Genomic DNA, 15,231 nt, shown 5'->3' with positions numbered 1-15,231 from the left:
CCTGCGGTGTGTCTGCGACACACAGTCCTGCCCACAACACCCCTCCCACCGTCTGGTCTCGAGGAGACTGCACTTCTGATAGACTATATTCAATATTCTATATTTTGAATTATCATGGCTTATTTAGCGGCCTGTTATTTCACAGCTAATGAAGCGATTAGTTGTAAAATAATATATGTTTAAAATGATGCACAAATGTTTATAGTTTCAACTGTAATTTTAACAGTTTCTCTATTTGTTGTTAGAATGACAAAAAATTTAAAAAAGTAAATATTTAAAAAGTAAAATTCTTAGACTCGTCAATTTCAAAATGAACGAACCAATCAAATCAAAGAAGGCGGGGCTTCACTTTTCAAGCGCGAATTTCGGCGAGGCGCTTCTGTTTTTAACGGTTGAGGATTGTGAGGTAAGTCGCTCAATATTTCACATTTGACAACTGTTTTACGATAGAAAATGCAAACATCTCGACTTTTTTGTCAAATTTCACTGCTTTGAATTGAAAATAGGATGAACCATTTAATTCATGTATTTCATAACGTGACGAGACAAAAACATTTAGCCGTTTTTTCAGCATATTATACACACATTCGTAATTTAAATAAAAAATTTTATTTGCAAATAATTGAAATATATTACGAAAAGTCACATTCTTGTACTGTTCTTTATTCCCCTAAATCCATGCAAATACTTTATTTTAAACAAAAATTAAAATTGGTCTAACCAGTGTTCATGGTTATGGCCTTGGTTTATCTGTTTTAAACATTTGAAAAGTTTGATTATATGTATTTTTATTTAGTAGTTTTGTAAGACTGTAAATATGGGTTTTAATTCAAGTTGACATACTGAGGGATGAGATTCAATTATTTTCTGTGGTAATCAACAAGACTCCAAATGGGGCTTAAGTTGTATATGGAATATTATTTTGAGACCATTCTGGCATTATGGAATGCAATTTCTTTTTGATTAGTTATGTTTCAAATAAAATTAGTCCAGATTTGTTTGTTTTTTTGTCCACCAATGAAACTAGTTTGAAAATAAGCCAAAGCAACAAGCTTTGTTGAATCACTGCTCAAATCAAATTTAAGGACCGGAACTAAGTGTTTCATACAAGAAAATCCAAGAAGAAGCAAGTCCAGTTGGAAAAGCTCTCATGACTGAGGTATGTTAGACTTGAGGAGAAACAAATAAAACATTTAAAAATAACTGCAAACTCTACAGTGCATAACCAGATTTTCCATCTTATCACAGAAGCGACTGGCAGCCATCAGATATAAACTGGAGCTCACTGCGCTTAGCCGGCAGATTTCAGAGGTGAGTAATGGAACCGCGGAGAAGGAAACATCCCAGAAAAGAGAGAGAGGGAGACGTCGCCATGACCAGCCATCAGACCAGAGCAATAAACATACAGTGAGCTGACATTCAAATGAAGACGTTTGGTTCAGTGCTGCGGTGAAGGCCTGATGGTTGCTGACGTGTGTGTGTTGCTCTGAATGTGTGCGTTTAGCATTTATACACTCCAGAACGAGTGAAATGCTCTGCTGTTCTTCTTGTTTTAACTGATCCTGGATCAGATGAGTGTTATGTGTCTGCATTATGTCTAATTTATTAACAATACAACATTCAGTTTAATTAGAGATTCTCATGAAAACAGATGTCAAGAAGATTGGGTAACACTGTTCCATCATTAATGAATAACTACACAAGAACACATGAGTAATGCAATATTATCACTCTAGTAACTACTAGTAACTAACAAGCAACTCTGATTAATGAATTAGTAAGTAATAGTCGAATGTGGTAGTTCACTATTAGCTAATCTTTTACTATTATTTTTTTCATACCTCCCCAAGAACTACTAAGAACTACTGTATACAGGTTGATAATTAATATGAATAATACATAATGTATGTATCATTCTAAAGTAAAGGTCATGGTAACCCACTAGTAATGACTCAAGTATTACCAAATTCTTCAGAAGGAATTATTAATTATTTGGATCAGTATTCTAAAGTGAAGATCATGATAACTCTCTAGTAATTACTGAAGTCATTGTAAACTTTTGAGGTTTTTGTAAGGTTAGTAAGCATTTAGCTAGATTTGGTAACATTTAAATCATTACTAGTGGGTTACCGCGATCTTCACTTTAGAATACTGATCCACATGATTAGTAGTTTCTTCAGAAGGATGTAGTAACACTTGAGTCATTACTCTCCAGAACTTTACATGTATCTCAAAAGCTCACAGTGACATCTGTCAATATTAGGAAGTTATGATGCTTTTCACTTTAGAATACCGATCCAAGTAATTAGTAGTTTCTTCAGAAGGATTTGGTAATACTTGAGTCATTACTAATGGGTTTCCATGATCTTCATTTTAGAATTAATTATTAATTATGCATAATTCACATTAATTATGAACCTGTATAAAGTAGTTCTTAGGAGTTCTCAGGATATATGAAAAAAATAGCGGTTATTGGTTAGCTAATAGTGAACTACCAGTTTCAACTTAGCGCTATTACTTAATAAATCGTTAATCAGAGTTTCTTGTTAGTTAATAGTAGTTACTACAATGTTAATAGTGCATTAGCCATTTGTTCCTGTGTAGTTATTCATTAACGACAGAACAGTATTCTAAAGTGTTACTGAAGATTGTATATATATATATATATATATATATATATATATAATTAAGTGAAAAATCAATGGAAACAAAAACAATAGGCCCAATTTAAGTACTATTCAGGTGTAATTTCTGTAATTCTTACTAGTAAGAAATGCTACCATGATGTGAAAATACTTTACAATTTAATAATATATACAGTATCTCACAGAAGTGAGTACACCTCTCACATGTTTGTAAATATTTTATTATATCTTTTCATGTGACAACACTGAAGAAATGACACTTTGCTACAATGTAAAGTAGTACAGCTTGTATAACAGTGTAAATTTGCTGTCCCCTCAAAATAGCTCAACACACAGCCATTAATGTCTAAACCACTGGCCACAAAAGTGAGTACACCCCTAAGTGAAAATGTCCAAACAGCTCAGTTTCAGGGTCTTGGCAATCTTCTTATAGCCTACACCATCTTTATGTAGAGCAACAATTCTTTTTTTCAGATCCTCAGAGAGTTCTTTGCCATGAGGTGCCATGTTGAACTTCCAGTGACCAGTATGAGACGATAACACCAAATTTAACACACCTGCTCCCAGTTCACACCTGAGACTTTGTAACACTAACGAGTCACATGACACTGGGGAGAGAAAATGGCTAATTGGGCCCAATTTGGACATTTTCACTTAGGGGTGTACCCACTTTTGTGGCCAGCGGTTTAGACATTAATGGCCGTGTGTTGAATTATTTTGAGGGGACAGCAAATTTACACTGTTATACAAGCTGTACACTCACTGCTTTACATTGTAGCAAAGTGTCATTTCTTCAGTGTTGTCACATGAAAAGATATAATAAAATATTTACAAAAATGTGAGGGGTGTACTTACTTCTGTGAGATATTGTTTTAATTACTTCAGTATTTTAATTTAATAAATATTTTGTAATTTTTTTATTTGAAATTAATATATTTTGTAATGCAATATAAATAATATATTTAATTAAAATAATTAGAATTGTCTGTTTTATGTTATGAGGTGAGGTGATTTTCTTGAGATTCAGAGTTTGTGTTCATGCTGTCACTCTGTTTGCCCAAATGTTAAACATACTCGTAAATTAGGGAGGAGTGAGCCCATCTAATCTTTCAGTCAACAGCCAGAGTATATAAGCAGCTGCCTACCTCTCTTCAGTCTCAGCTGTTCCAGCATCCCTTCACCTCCCCAAATCTCCACCTTCATCTTAGGTACCTAGCTCTTTGTAATTAAGTCTCTGTAGGGGTATATCGGAGCTCGAGTTGAGTTGCTTCGTCAAGCCCTTCATCGGTGGACAGCAAGCCAAATAAGTTTAAACATAATTTCCTAAAGATTATATGGGCTAACAAACTCGTTAAACAATTTAGGAGAAAATAGACTGATTTCAGAGGTGTCGTGAATCAAACTGGGATAACGGCCAAAGAAACAACCTCTCATTACAGCCTCAGAGCTTAACACACACACAGACACACAGGTGTGTATACCACTGTTTGCACATTTCCCACCTGGACGGCAGGTGTATTTGTATAGAAACCCTCATCATGGATTACTAATCTGAGTTTAGTTTACTGCTGCCAGCAAAACCACAAAGCCAGGAGTCAAGAGCTTCTTGGAAGGAAAGTTTAGAGAGATTTAAAGAGCATTATGTAGCAAGTAATGTTATTATGGACTTGTACTTTGGCTAGAAGTGAAACTACTAAAGGTTTAAAGTAAAAATAGATTTGTTTCTTACAAACACACTGCTCTTGGCTTCCCAAGACATTAACTGATGGACTGGAGTGGTGTGGATTACTTGTGGAATATTGTGATGTTTTTTTCAGCTGTTTGGACTCTCATTCTGACGGCACCCATTCACTGCAGATCCATTGCTGAGCAAGTGATGGGATGCTACATTTCTTCAAATCTGATGAAGAAACAAACTCATCTACATCTTGGATGGCCTAACGGTAAGATCATTTTCAGCATATTTTTTTAATGAGTTAAAAAAGTCAGACACGTTAAATTTACAAATGGCTGTGCTCGCTCTTAGGGAAAAAATAAGAGGGATCAAATTAATATGGAAAGCAACTCAGATCATTTGAATCATTGAGTGTAAATAAGGACTCTGTATCTGTGTGGTGGGGGTTTTCTCAGTTATCATGACATGCCTGAACCTGCAAATGACTTCTGAAGTTCATGCTGCGTCACTCATATATTTGTGGTTTTTCAGTTCCTTAATTAGAAATTGTTGCGTTGTTTATAGCAGTTTATAGTTACATGGGGACTTTTACAAACGTCTCCTAGGGCCGGAGTCACGAAAATCCACTTAATGCAGAAGTTAATTAATTTTTTTTAAACAAATTCCAAGAACTTTGTGATAATTTTCTTAAGTGCAATTCTTAAAAAATTCTCAAACATGTTCTTAAGAACATCTTATTTTTTTAAAGAAGAAAATGACTCTATTTACAAAGATTTTTAAGAAGATACTTTTGAAGAATTTCAATTATTTAGTTATGTTTTAAGAACAAGATAAGAGCATTCTTAAGAAGTATTTTTTTGTGAATACAAAATACTCATAACTTTTATCCATAAGTGAAAATAGCACTTAAGAGTGTTTTGTGAATCCAGTTTCTGCTCCTCAGAAAATGATCTCCGTAATCTCACAAGTAACTAAAAAAGCTGTATCAAAACGGAAAAGGTACTCGTAATTTTCTGATGTAAAGTTTAGGAACATTTCCTTTTACCTTAAAATACAAAACAATGCAATGCATAATTTAAAATACAAGTAAAACAATAAAAAATAAATAATAATAATAATAATAAATACACTAAATTACAAATTTTTTGTCTGGACTTTTCTTAGAGCGAATGTCTCAAACTGTGCTCAGATTTGCCAAGGTACCAATTTCTACAATAAAAAAGTGATTTTATAAATATTGGCTCATTTCTGTCTGTTTTTATTTCTCCTATAAGGAATTTTAGGAGCAGCATTATTAAAGGTCATTGAATCCTGCAGAAAGGTTTTTCTGATGCAGCAGTCCGTCTCTGTGCCAAACTTGTTGGATTGGTTCACTGCAGGCCTCAGAAAGCAAGATCTGGGGGAGTTCAGACGAAAACCCCTCATTTACTTACGAGAGAAACTCATGAGCAATTACAGTTAGCCAAAGCCTTTCATTTACTTTCTCTCTCTCTGTCTCTCTCTCTCTCTCTCTCTCGCACATTCACTCACTCCAACTTTTCCCACTTTGCATCTCTGTTTGCCTTTATTTAAAAAATGAGTGGAATAGTTTTGATTTTAAATTGAATTAATATTTCTAAACATTGTTTGTTAAATCATATTCAGGGAGGGAGGATGTTCAGCAGGAATCCTGTTGTCATGTTACAAGAAAGCTATGAAACAGGAAATGACATTACAGAGGCCTGCCTGTCAAGGTCAGTAAGGCTTTAGTCTAAAAGATATTTATTTTCCTTTTAATATCCAGGTTAGTTCAGGTTTTTAGATGTTAAACTCATGTACATTTTTAAAAAAATATGCAAAGGAAAATATATTGTTTTGTTTGATTATTACGCAACTTCTTCATTTTTATTAAATGAAATGAATGGCATAGTTATATTTTTTGGAAGTGAACGTCACTCTTGTTGGTAAGTCACTTTGCTCTGAAGGTGGTTTAAAGTCTAATGTCATGAGATGTGATCAGGTTAGTCGTGCCAGTGATAAACCACAATAAAAGCAAAGAACAGAAGTGTGAACACAAGCTACCCTCCTACCTTTTGTCTGAGGTCTGTTGCATGTTAGTTGTGTGTACACCACTTTACATAAAGTTGGCCAAATTAAAGGCATAGTTCATCCAATAATGACAATTTGCTGGTAGTTTACTCCCCCTCAGGCCATCCAAGATGTAGAAGAGTTTGTTTGTTCGGCAGATTTGGAGAAATGTAGCATTCCATCACTTGCTCAGCAATGGATGCTCTGCAGTGAATGGGTGCCGTCAGAATGAGAGTCCAAATAGCTGATAAAAACATCACAATAATCCACACCACTCCAGTCCATCCGTTAACATCTTGTGAAGAGAAAAGCTGAATATTTGTGAGAAACAAATCCATCTTTAAGGTGTTTTAACTTTAAACCACTGCTAAAATCTGAGTCCTACAAGTCCTAGTGTGAGAGACAAAAGGAGATGAACTTTTCAACTGGAAGTGTTATTATGTATTATGGACTTATATTTTAGCCTTAGCAATGGTCTAAAGTTAAAAATGTCTTGATTATGGATTTACAAACATTTTCTTATGGAATTTCTTATGGATTATGGATTTTCTTACAAACATACAGCTTTTGGCTTCACAAGATGTTAATTGATGGACTGGACTGAACTATTTATGTGATGTAAGGTTATGCAAAATGTTCATAAAATCATGTGACATATTTCTGAGTGAAACATGATATTCAATGAGAAAATACTGTAGGGCGGGACTTGATTATGTTCTTCCAGAATTGATTGGATGCTGAAACATGACAGGTGTTTGACAGAAAGGGATGCTAAATGCACTTCTCATCTCTGCGTTCCCACAGTTTGTATGCATCAAACTGTCACTGAACTGATCTGGATCCGTTCCACGTCAGCCCTGTGTTGGTGAAATCCCAGCGTGCTTTGCTCCTCAGACCCTCTGACATCACACCGGGGCATTTTTCCATTCACTGGTTATTTATTCGTTCATTCTTTGTTGCCACAAATCAGGGCACTGGCTCCTAACAGCGCCGACTGAAGACTGTTTCATGCCGAGTGTTCGTTAGCCAAATGATTCCTGGTTTAAACGTCTCATTGGCTCTGAACAGAAGATCGGTTTATTCTGGACCAAATGTGGCTTTTCCAAACATCTGAAAAAGGAACATCTTGAGCAGTAATTTACACTTAACGCTTATTGTGTTCACAGAAACGAGTTCAGACATTTGATGACCACAGGAACAGAAGGTTTGAGCTGTTGATGTGATGCTGGGTTATTTCTGGTAAATGTGGTTGAACGCTGTATAGAACAAAGGTGTTTGAATGTGTCAAGAGACACGTATCATATAGAGCAGATGTTATTGTGTCAGACGGTCAGACCACACATGCAAACACCAGCTTTACAAGAGCTCAGCTAAAATTAATTGCATGTATATCTGTGTTTCCTGCAGCCTTTGTGCTTGACTCCTCAAATCCTGTTACTAAGTGATCTAAGATCCCTTTTCACATGCTGGACCAGAAAACAGGTGAGAAAATCCCACAGAGAGATCTAGAGGGCTGAAGATCACTGAGAGACATTTGTGTCTCACATTTGTTCTTGTGCTGGTCATTAGTTATCGGAGTTTGGTTATAATGGCACTCAGTGTAAGTGTGCATCGCTCCCCTGCATGAGTTTAATGTCCTGTAAATGCATATTGATCATGCTCTCATGTCTCAACTTCCTGTTTGTGCATGCTTCTTTCTTAAATGAAAGAAAGAATTTGGCCTTTTCACTTTGGACCTTGCTGATTTAGAACTGTTCCTGGTTGAAATCCAACAGTAACACTGGATAACAGATGCTTGTCTCTGGTTAATGGGCACATTAACTTCTCTCTCTCTGTCTCACTTTCTCTCTGTCTCAGTCTCTCAACTTCCTGGATGCACTATAATTGTAATGTCCATGTCCTTGAGTTGGAGCCAAACTAAGCGGGTCAGGGCTGACATGACCTTGTAGAGATGCTGAAAGAAGAAGTTTACGTATATAGATGTTCTCTCTCTCGCTCTCTCTCTGTTCAAGACATGACGTGATGTGATCAGGAGCTCAGAGGTTAACATTAGTGTTCCTGTAAAGACCGCCCTCTCTCTGATGGGTTATTTCCCGCTACTGCCTAGAGATTTATGTAATTATATATATATATATATATATATATTGTTTTTAATGAATAAATATATTGAATTTAGCCAGGTTTATTTATTTAATATATATTTTATTATACTTATTTGAATGTTTTTAACTAGGTTTTTTTTATTTCTTTAAAAGTATTGTTATAAATAATTTTTGATAAATTTTATTGATTTCATTCATTCATTCATTCATTGTATTTTAAATATTTGTATTATACATTATTTTATATTGATTTTAACCAGGTTTATTCATTTTGCTTTCAAATAATGTATTATTATAATTTGTTTATAATTAAAAATGTATATTACTCAAAAATAATTTCATACTATAAATTGTTTACTGATTTTAAACCTCATATTTTACAAACAAAACATTTCTTTATTTTTTTTGTATTATTTTATATATAATTGAATTGACTAGTCTTTAAAATATTTTTATTATACATAGTTTTAACCAGTTTTGTTTTGTTTTAAAATAATTGATTATTATAATGTATTTATTTTAAAAATGTATACATTTATATTCATAATTATGTTTTATTGATTTTAAACATGGGGTTTAACATATAAAATTAAACATATAAAACAAATGACAGCCTTGAAACAATCTTAACACCGACAAACATTATCATCATAAACACACCATTGAAACGTTTAAACATTTAAAATGTTTTAAGAGAGGCACACCTCCACTTTACATTTGCTTTGTACCTCCTGCACTCATCACTCATCAAGCACAATCTTCACTTCTCAAAAAGATCATAAATTAATTTCAATTGCCTTCAAAAGCCATATATTGATCTTTCATAATGTACGTTATTTTCTCCACTGACGTATTGTTTTTTTTTCAATCATCTCTGTGCAACTCTATCCGTTTTCTTCCAATTGATTGTATGTGACGTTTATGATATTCATAATGCTGTAGTGTGTTATGATTTATTATTTCATATCTGTAGGGCTATATGAGTGCATCAATAAAAACAATTAAACAACTCAAGCTGGTTATCAGATGCAGGTCATCAATTTTTCATTTATATACATTGACAAATATATAAGAGGCATTAAAAACCTGCAGAGGCATAAATAAATCATACAAGTATTATTTTGAACCTACATTACGTTACATTTCCCATCTTCACTGCATGTATGTTACCTGTCTGTGTTGTGTTTTTTAGATGTCAGCCAAGAGTACAGCTGCCGTCTGATGTCAGGCAAACAGACACAGAGTCTGAACAGCCCTAAAGTAAAGGCTCTGAATGCAATGGACGAGCAGTGATGAGATCCTGTGAGTGTTCAGTTACACTGACCCTTGAAAGCACAGTTCGTTTAGTGCTTTTGCATATAGACCCACATTAATGCACTTTTAAATCCCTTAAAAGGCTGTCAACAACTAATGTTAAGCTACTGCATCAAGTTAAGGAATGTGAACTTTTTAAGCATCGTTGTTGTAGCTTGAAACTTACGAAAACATGACAGTGGCATCTTTTGAAATTTTTTCTCAAATTGACTTTGACTTGCTTAGTAGTAGGTATCGTATCATGTATGAAAGTCACCACTTGCACACTAGATTCCATCCCTAAAAGATTATTTAAATCTTGTTTTAACTCTTTGTGTCTGGCTATTTTCAGTATTATAAATGACTCTTTGCACACTGGTGTTGTGTCAGCAGCACTGAAAACTGCCGCTGTTCCAAAAAAGGATAACATTGATTTGGAAAATTTAAACAGTATCGCCTGTTTCAAATCTTCCTTTTCTGGCAAAATTTTTAGAATGTGTTGTGGCTTTGGAGCTGCACAATCACTGTTAATAATCTCTTTGAGCCCCTTTGGTCTGGTTTTGAAAACTTCACAGTACAGAAACAGCTATGTTCAGGGTTACCAATGATCTGCTGATAGCTTCAGTCTCTGGCTCTCTTTCCATTCTTAGTCTAATTGATCTTAATGCTGCTTTTGATAAGCCGCTTTTCCACTATCGGGCCGAACAGTTCTAAGAACGGTCAGGTACGGTTCCAGTTGTTTTTCCACGTGAGCCTGGTACGGCGCGGCACGATTACAAACCGTTCTCGGCCCGGAATTCTCGGCACGGTTAGACAACCATGCTGAACCGTGCCGGTAGAGTGTGTGCGTGTGCGTGTGCGTGTGCGTGCCGTCGCCACTCAGGATCTGTCACTTGTCTGTTGCCTGGCTGCTGGTTTCTCCGTAGCTTGCTAAGCGCGCTATTTTGAGCAATGTAAACACAAATTAGTAATAAAATCTAAAGAAATTTCTGATCATCCTCCATAACTCTGTGGTTATTTACACCTCATATCATATGTAAACACTTGTGTTATCACGGCAACGACTGACGCATCTGAATTGCATTCCAAAGAGATCCGTTATTTGCCCCGCAGTGGAAAACGAAACCGTATCCGTGCTGACTGGCCTGGATCGGCACGGAACGGAACGGTTAAGCAAAGAGAACCGTTCGGCCCGATAGTGGAAAAGCGGCTATATAGTCAGTCACAACCTTTTACTCTATTGTCTTGAAATGGGTTTTGGTGTTTCTGTGGCTGCAGGTCTGAGATTGCTCTGTCTCTACTGGTGTCTCCCAGGGTTCAATTGTAGGCCCTTTACTTTTTACGATTTATATATTTCCACTTGGATTGCTCTTAAGGTAACTCTGGTGTAATTATGCAGATGATTTATATTCATTCTAAGCCTGGTCTAAATGTGGATGTCTTTTCTCTCATACGGTATATCTGAGATCAAAAATTTAGATGGCTTAAAACGTTAAATAATCAATGTGCATGGCTGTTTTGGAGTTTCAAACTAAGTTATATTCAACTCAAATTTGAGTTATATTCAACTCAAATTTGACTTTTGAGCCACACATTCAACATACTGTTAAGTCTCAGATATAGTGCTAGGCTTGTGCTAGACTGAAAGGTTTATTAATACTTTTGTATTTTCTCACTTCTGCAATGCACTCCTCGCTGGGGTCCCTAATACCACACTTAACAAATTACAATATGTGCAAAATTCAGCAGCTAGGATCCTGACTTGAGTCAAAAAGAGCACATCACCCCAATTTTGAGGTCTCTGCACTGGCTTCCAGTCAGTTTCCGTGCTGATTTTAAAATCCCCATGCTTACGTATAAGGCATGGCCTGGCCCCTCTGTCTGCCCTTTTAACTTTATATGCTCCTAAGTGTTGCTTGCGCTTCTCCCAAACTGGTCTTTTGGCTGTTCCACAAACACGCTTGCGAACTGTAGGGCATAGGGTATTTTCATGTACAGAATTTATGCACTTTTGAAGTCTAAATTTAAAAACATACTTTTTTAGGTTAGCGTTTACTTGATTGTTTTAACTGTTTTTGTTTTGCATGTTTTGTATTTTTATTCTTGAGAAGCTACTTTAAAGGCACTGTATAAAATAAAGTTTATTATTATTATTATTATAAAATATAATTTATTTCTGTTGATTGTGGTGGAATGTTTTAGACAGTTTTCTTGGCTGTGCAATGTCAAGACAACCGCAAAAACATTGCAAAAAGATTTCTCTTCTTTTAAAATCTTAGCACTTTTGATGCACATTTGTCTTGTTTTATTTGGATGTGATTGATATATATTCGCAGTCTGTGACACTGATAATCAGCATACATGAGCGACACGCTTTTGTGTGAACGACTGTGTTCTTGAGTAAGGGACCTTGTGACTGATTTGTTATCATTATGTTGTGAAACAATAGAGGGTGTTGAATATTTTCTATCCTGAGTTGACACAGGAAATGTGCTGTCAGATCCAAACTAATAATTAACCCCACAGGGATCTTCTCTTCCAGCCCTTCCCTGCCCAACAGAAAGAGAAAATGCTTGGGATCAGACTTTAAAAAGACTCGTGACTCAAGGTCTGAGTGTATTTGGTGGAGTTGATAAGATTACAAAGGCCATTGTGAGGAAACTTCCTGTGTGGCGTTTCTTCAGACCAGCGTCCCCATGACGACAATGTCCCCGACTGATGATGTCACAATGGGCCACAGCCCACAGAGCGCTACATTGTTTCTTCGGTTTCCTCTGAGGATGCGAGCGATGAACTCAGGAAATCTTTTTTTATTTAAAGAAATCTGATTGGTCAGAAGTCTTGTTGCTCTTCACAGCGGCTCTACTGCTGAAGAACATCTATAAGAGAACATGCTCACAAGTGATTGGATAAAATATTTATTACCTATCTATCGTTCTATCTTTAAGTCTTTCCATTCATCCGTCTTCCTGTCTTTACATCTATCTATCTATCTATCTGTGAAATATCACCCCTCTGTTGCATGTTTAATGTGGGTTTGAGGTTGATGTGATGTTTGGGGGTTTTGGACCTTTGAGCTGATTTCATAGTTCGTACAATTCTATTGTACGTGCTGTTTCAGAAGCGTCATGTTTTCAGAGAGCGTGTTTGACTTTCACTCACTGTCTCAGCGTGTTTCTCTAACACAATGGAGATGTGTAATGAGGGACAGAGGGAGGTTTTGGGAGCTTGTGAGTGGATGCTAGAAGACAGTATTCAGAACAGCATATTTCTGAAGGATCATGTGACACTGAAGACTGGAGTAATGATGCTGAAAATTCAGCTTTGATCACAGGAATAAATTACATTTGACTAAATATTCACATAGCAAACAGTTATTTTAAATTGTAATAATAATTCACAATATTACCATTTTTTTTTTTACTGTTTTTTGATCAAATAAATGCAGCCTTGGTGAGCAGAAGAGACTTCCAAAAACATTAAAAAATCTTGTCAGCTTAAATTGACCTTATATTTCCATCATGATGAATGAACCGGAAGTAAAACCAGCTTTTGTCTCCTTTTAGACTTTTGACTTTACGGGACCAAAACAGAATTTGTCTTTGCAGTCAAATCAAATAATGAGTCACTATCCATCATCATATTGGAAATGCAAGGTCAGGTGCATTGTATTCTGGGATATATTTATCAACGGAGCATACTGTTGCATACAGTGCTTTTGTGGTAGTTCTGTGCTTACAAATTTGCATACTGTGCACAGCATGCATATAATATATTGCAGTACTAATCCAGACATAGCCACTAGTTTGATTTCATGCATCTCAGCAGGACTTAAAATGTGTCGTGCAGAAGTGGAAGTCTGTCAGCTGGGAGAAAAACGGTGCAGTTTTCCACTGTGGTACAAACACTGGGACGGTCTGTGTGGTCCAAAGAACGGGTGGAGACCACAGCGGCTAGAACTCCAGAAACAACCTCACCTGAACCCTACAAAAGATGTCATTTCTGAATTTTGAATGCGACTGCATGGGCTTTACTTTTGAGAGCTAATTTTGTGTCAAAACACATGCCACTGAATCAACATCCATGCATTTTGTTGCTTGTGTTTCTTTGGTTCCAGAAATAAAAACTAACCATATTTCAAAACTCTGTGAAATGCTTTCTGGCATGCATCATGGGACAAAACACCACCCTGCATCTTATTTGAATGAAATGTTTCTTACTAATTTTGAGCTGCTGATTCCAAAAACTGTGTCTGTTTTGCTTGAACAAGTCACGCTTTCTCACAAAATTACGCATTTGATGGCATTTTTGCTTTTGAAGACCATTTTTAAGGTGAAGAAGTCTTGCATTCTCCCTTAATCAGCAGAAAAACAGCACAAACACGATTCTTGTCCTCATCTGAGCCAACGATTCTTTCTATTCTCAGCCCATTTTCTCATGTATGACATTATTTAATGCCTAATTCTGATTTCCACTTTTTCCACTCAGATTTGAAGTTAAATTATGCATTTTGAATAGGCCTACTTTTTTGTCATTAAAACCAAAACTTTTGACATTTATTTTGATAAGTGCATTAAAATTTATCATTTGAAAAACATTATTTTATGATTAAATTCTGTTCTGGCAAATTCTCTCAGTTATCTAATAATGTTCTCAAAACATTAACAGAAAAATATTATAGGATTTTTATTTATTTATTTATTTTTGCCGGAAACATTTTAGTTGGATGTTCAACTAATATTTTTTAAATGTTAGTATTGTTTTAGAACGTTCCGAGAACATTCGAATGTAGCATTCCCATAATGTTTGGAAAACCATAAAATGGAACGTTCGCATAAATAAAAACGTTTTGAAATTTTGGACGCTCACAGAACATTAACGTTTTCATAACTACTTAACAAATTAGGTAATATTAGGCCTCTTTTGCATAAATCAGCAGAACAACTTGATTTTAATCATCGCAAACAATGCTATTCATTACAACTTTACATGTAACGTTTGTTGAGAACTCAGCAAGCTCCCAGCTGTCCCAGTCACTGAGAGTTTGAGGTAAAGCCTAAAGCACAGCCTGCCTTTGAGTTTTTCTGGTATGAATCAAAATAGAAAGCCAGGAAGAGGAGGAGAACATCTCTTTGAGCGTTAGAGAAAGCCTGCGGCCGCAGTATATTAGAAACGCGGTCGGTCTCCGAGGCAGAGAGCAGCACATGAAAGCGAAGTGGTTTCCTTGAGACCCAAACTCTCCCTCTGAACGCAGATGTGCTGGCGCTCGCGCCTGCTGACTGCTTTGTTTCGCGGGCAAAGACAAAAGCGCCTCACCAGAAACACGTATAATTATATTAGGGCTGACTGGGTATAAAAAGCTCTGGAAGGAGGGGTTATGACGGATTTCAACTAAAGGGGAAAAGAAGTAAAATTAAGTGCCACTGTAATTTTTTGTCTTCAATGCTAG

The 15,231-nt window shown here is 35.9% G+C and overlaps 1 long non-coding RNA gene across 2 annotated transcripts; it reads left to right on the top strand.

Moving 5' to 3' along the window:
- Positions 1–322: 322 nt before the first annotated feature.
- Positions 323–13,907, top strand: LOC131528278 (uncharacterized). Of its 2 annotated transcripts, none has more exons than XR_009267842.1 (9): positions 323–406; positions 1,086–1,159; positions 1,249–1,311; positions 4,463–4,588; positions 5,595–5,777; positions 5,965–6,053; positions 7,795–7,869; positions 9,682–9,791; positions 12,325–13,907. It is a non-coding gene; the product is annotated as an uncharacterized LOC131528278 (long non-coding RNA). The 2 variants fall into 2 exon arrangements; XR_009267841.1 differs by having other exon boundaries at positions 1,249–1,407.
- Positions 13,908–15,231: the final 1,324 nt, after the last annotated feature.

This window comes from Onychostoma macrolepis, chromosome 21 (genome assembly GCF_012432095.1).
Source record: "Onychostoma macrolepis isolate SWU-2019 chromosome 21, ASM1243209v1, whole genome shotgun sequence".
Classification (NCBI taxonomy): domain Eukaryota; kingdom Metazoa; phylum Chordata; class Actinopteri; order Cypriniformes; family Cyprinidae; genus Onychostoma; species Onychostoma macrolepis.
Note: the sequence above shows the minus strand (reverse complement) of the source record. Positions and strands in the feature narration are given on the sequence as shown.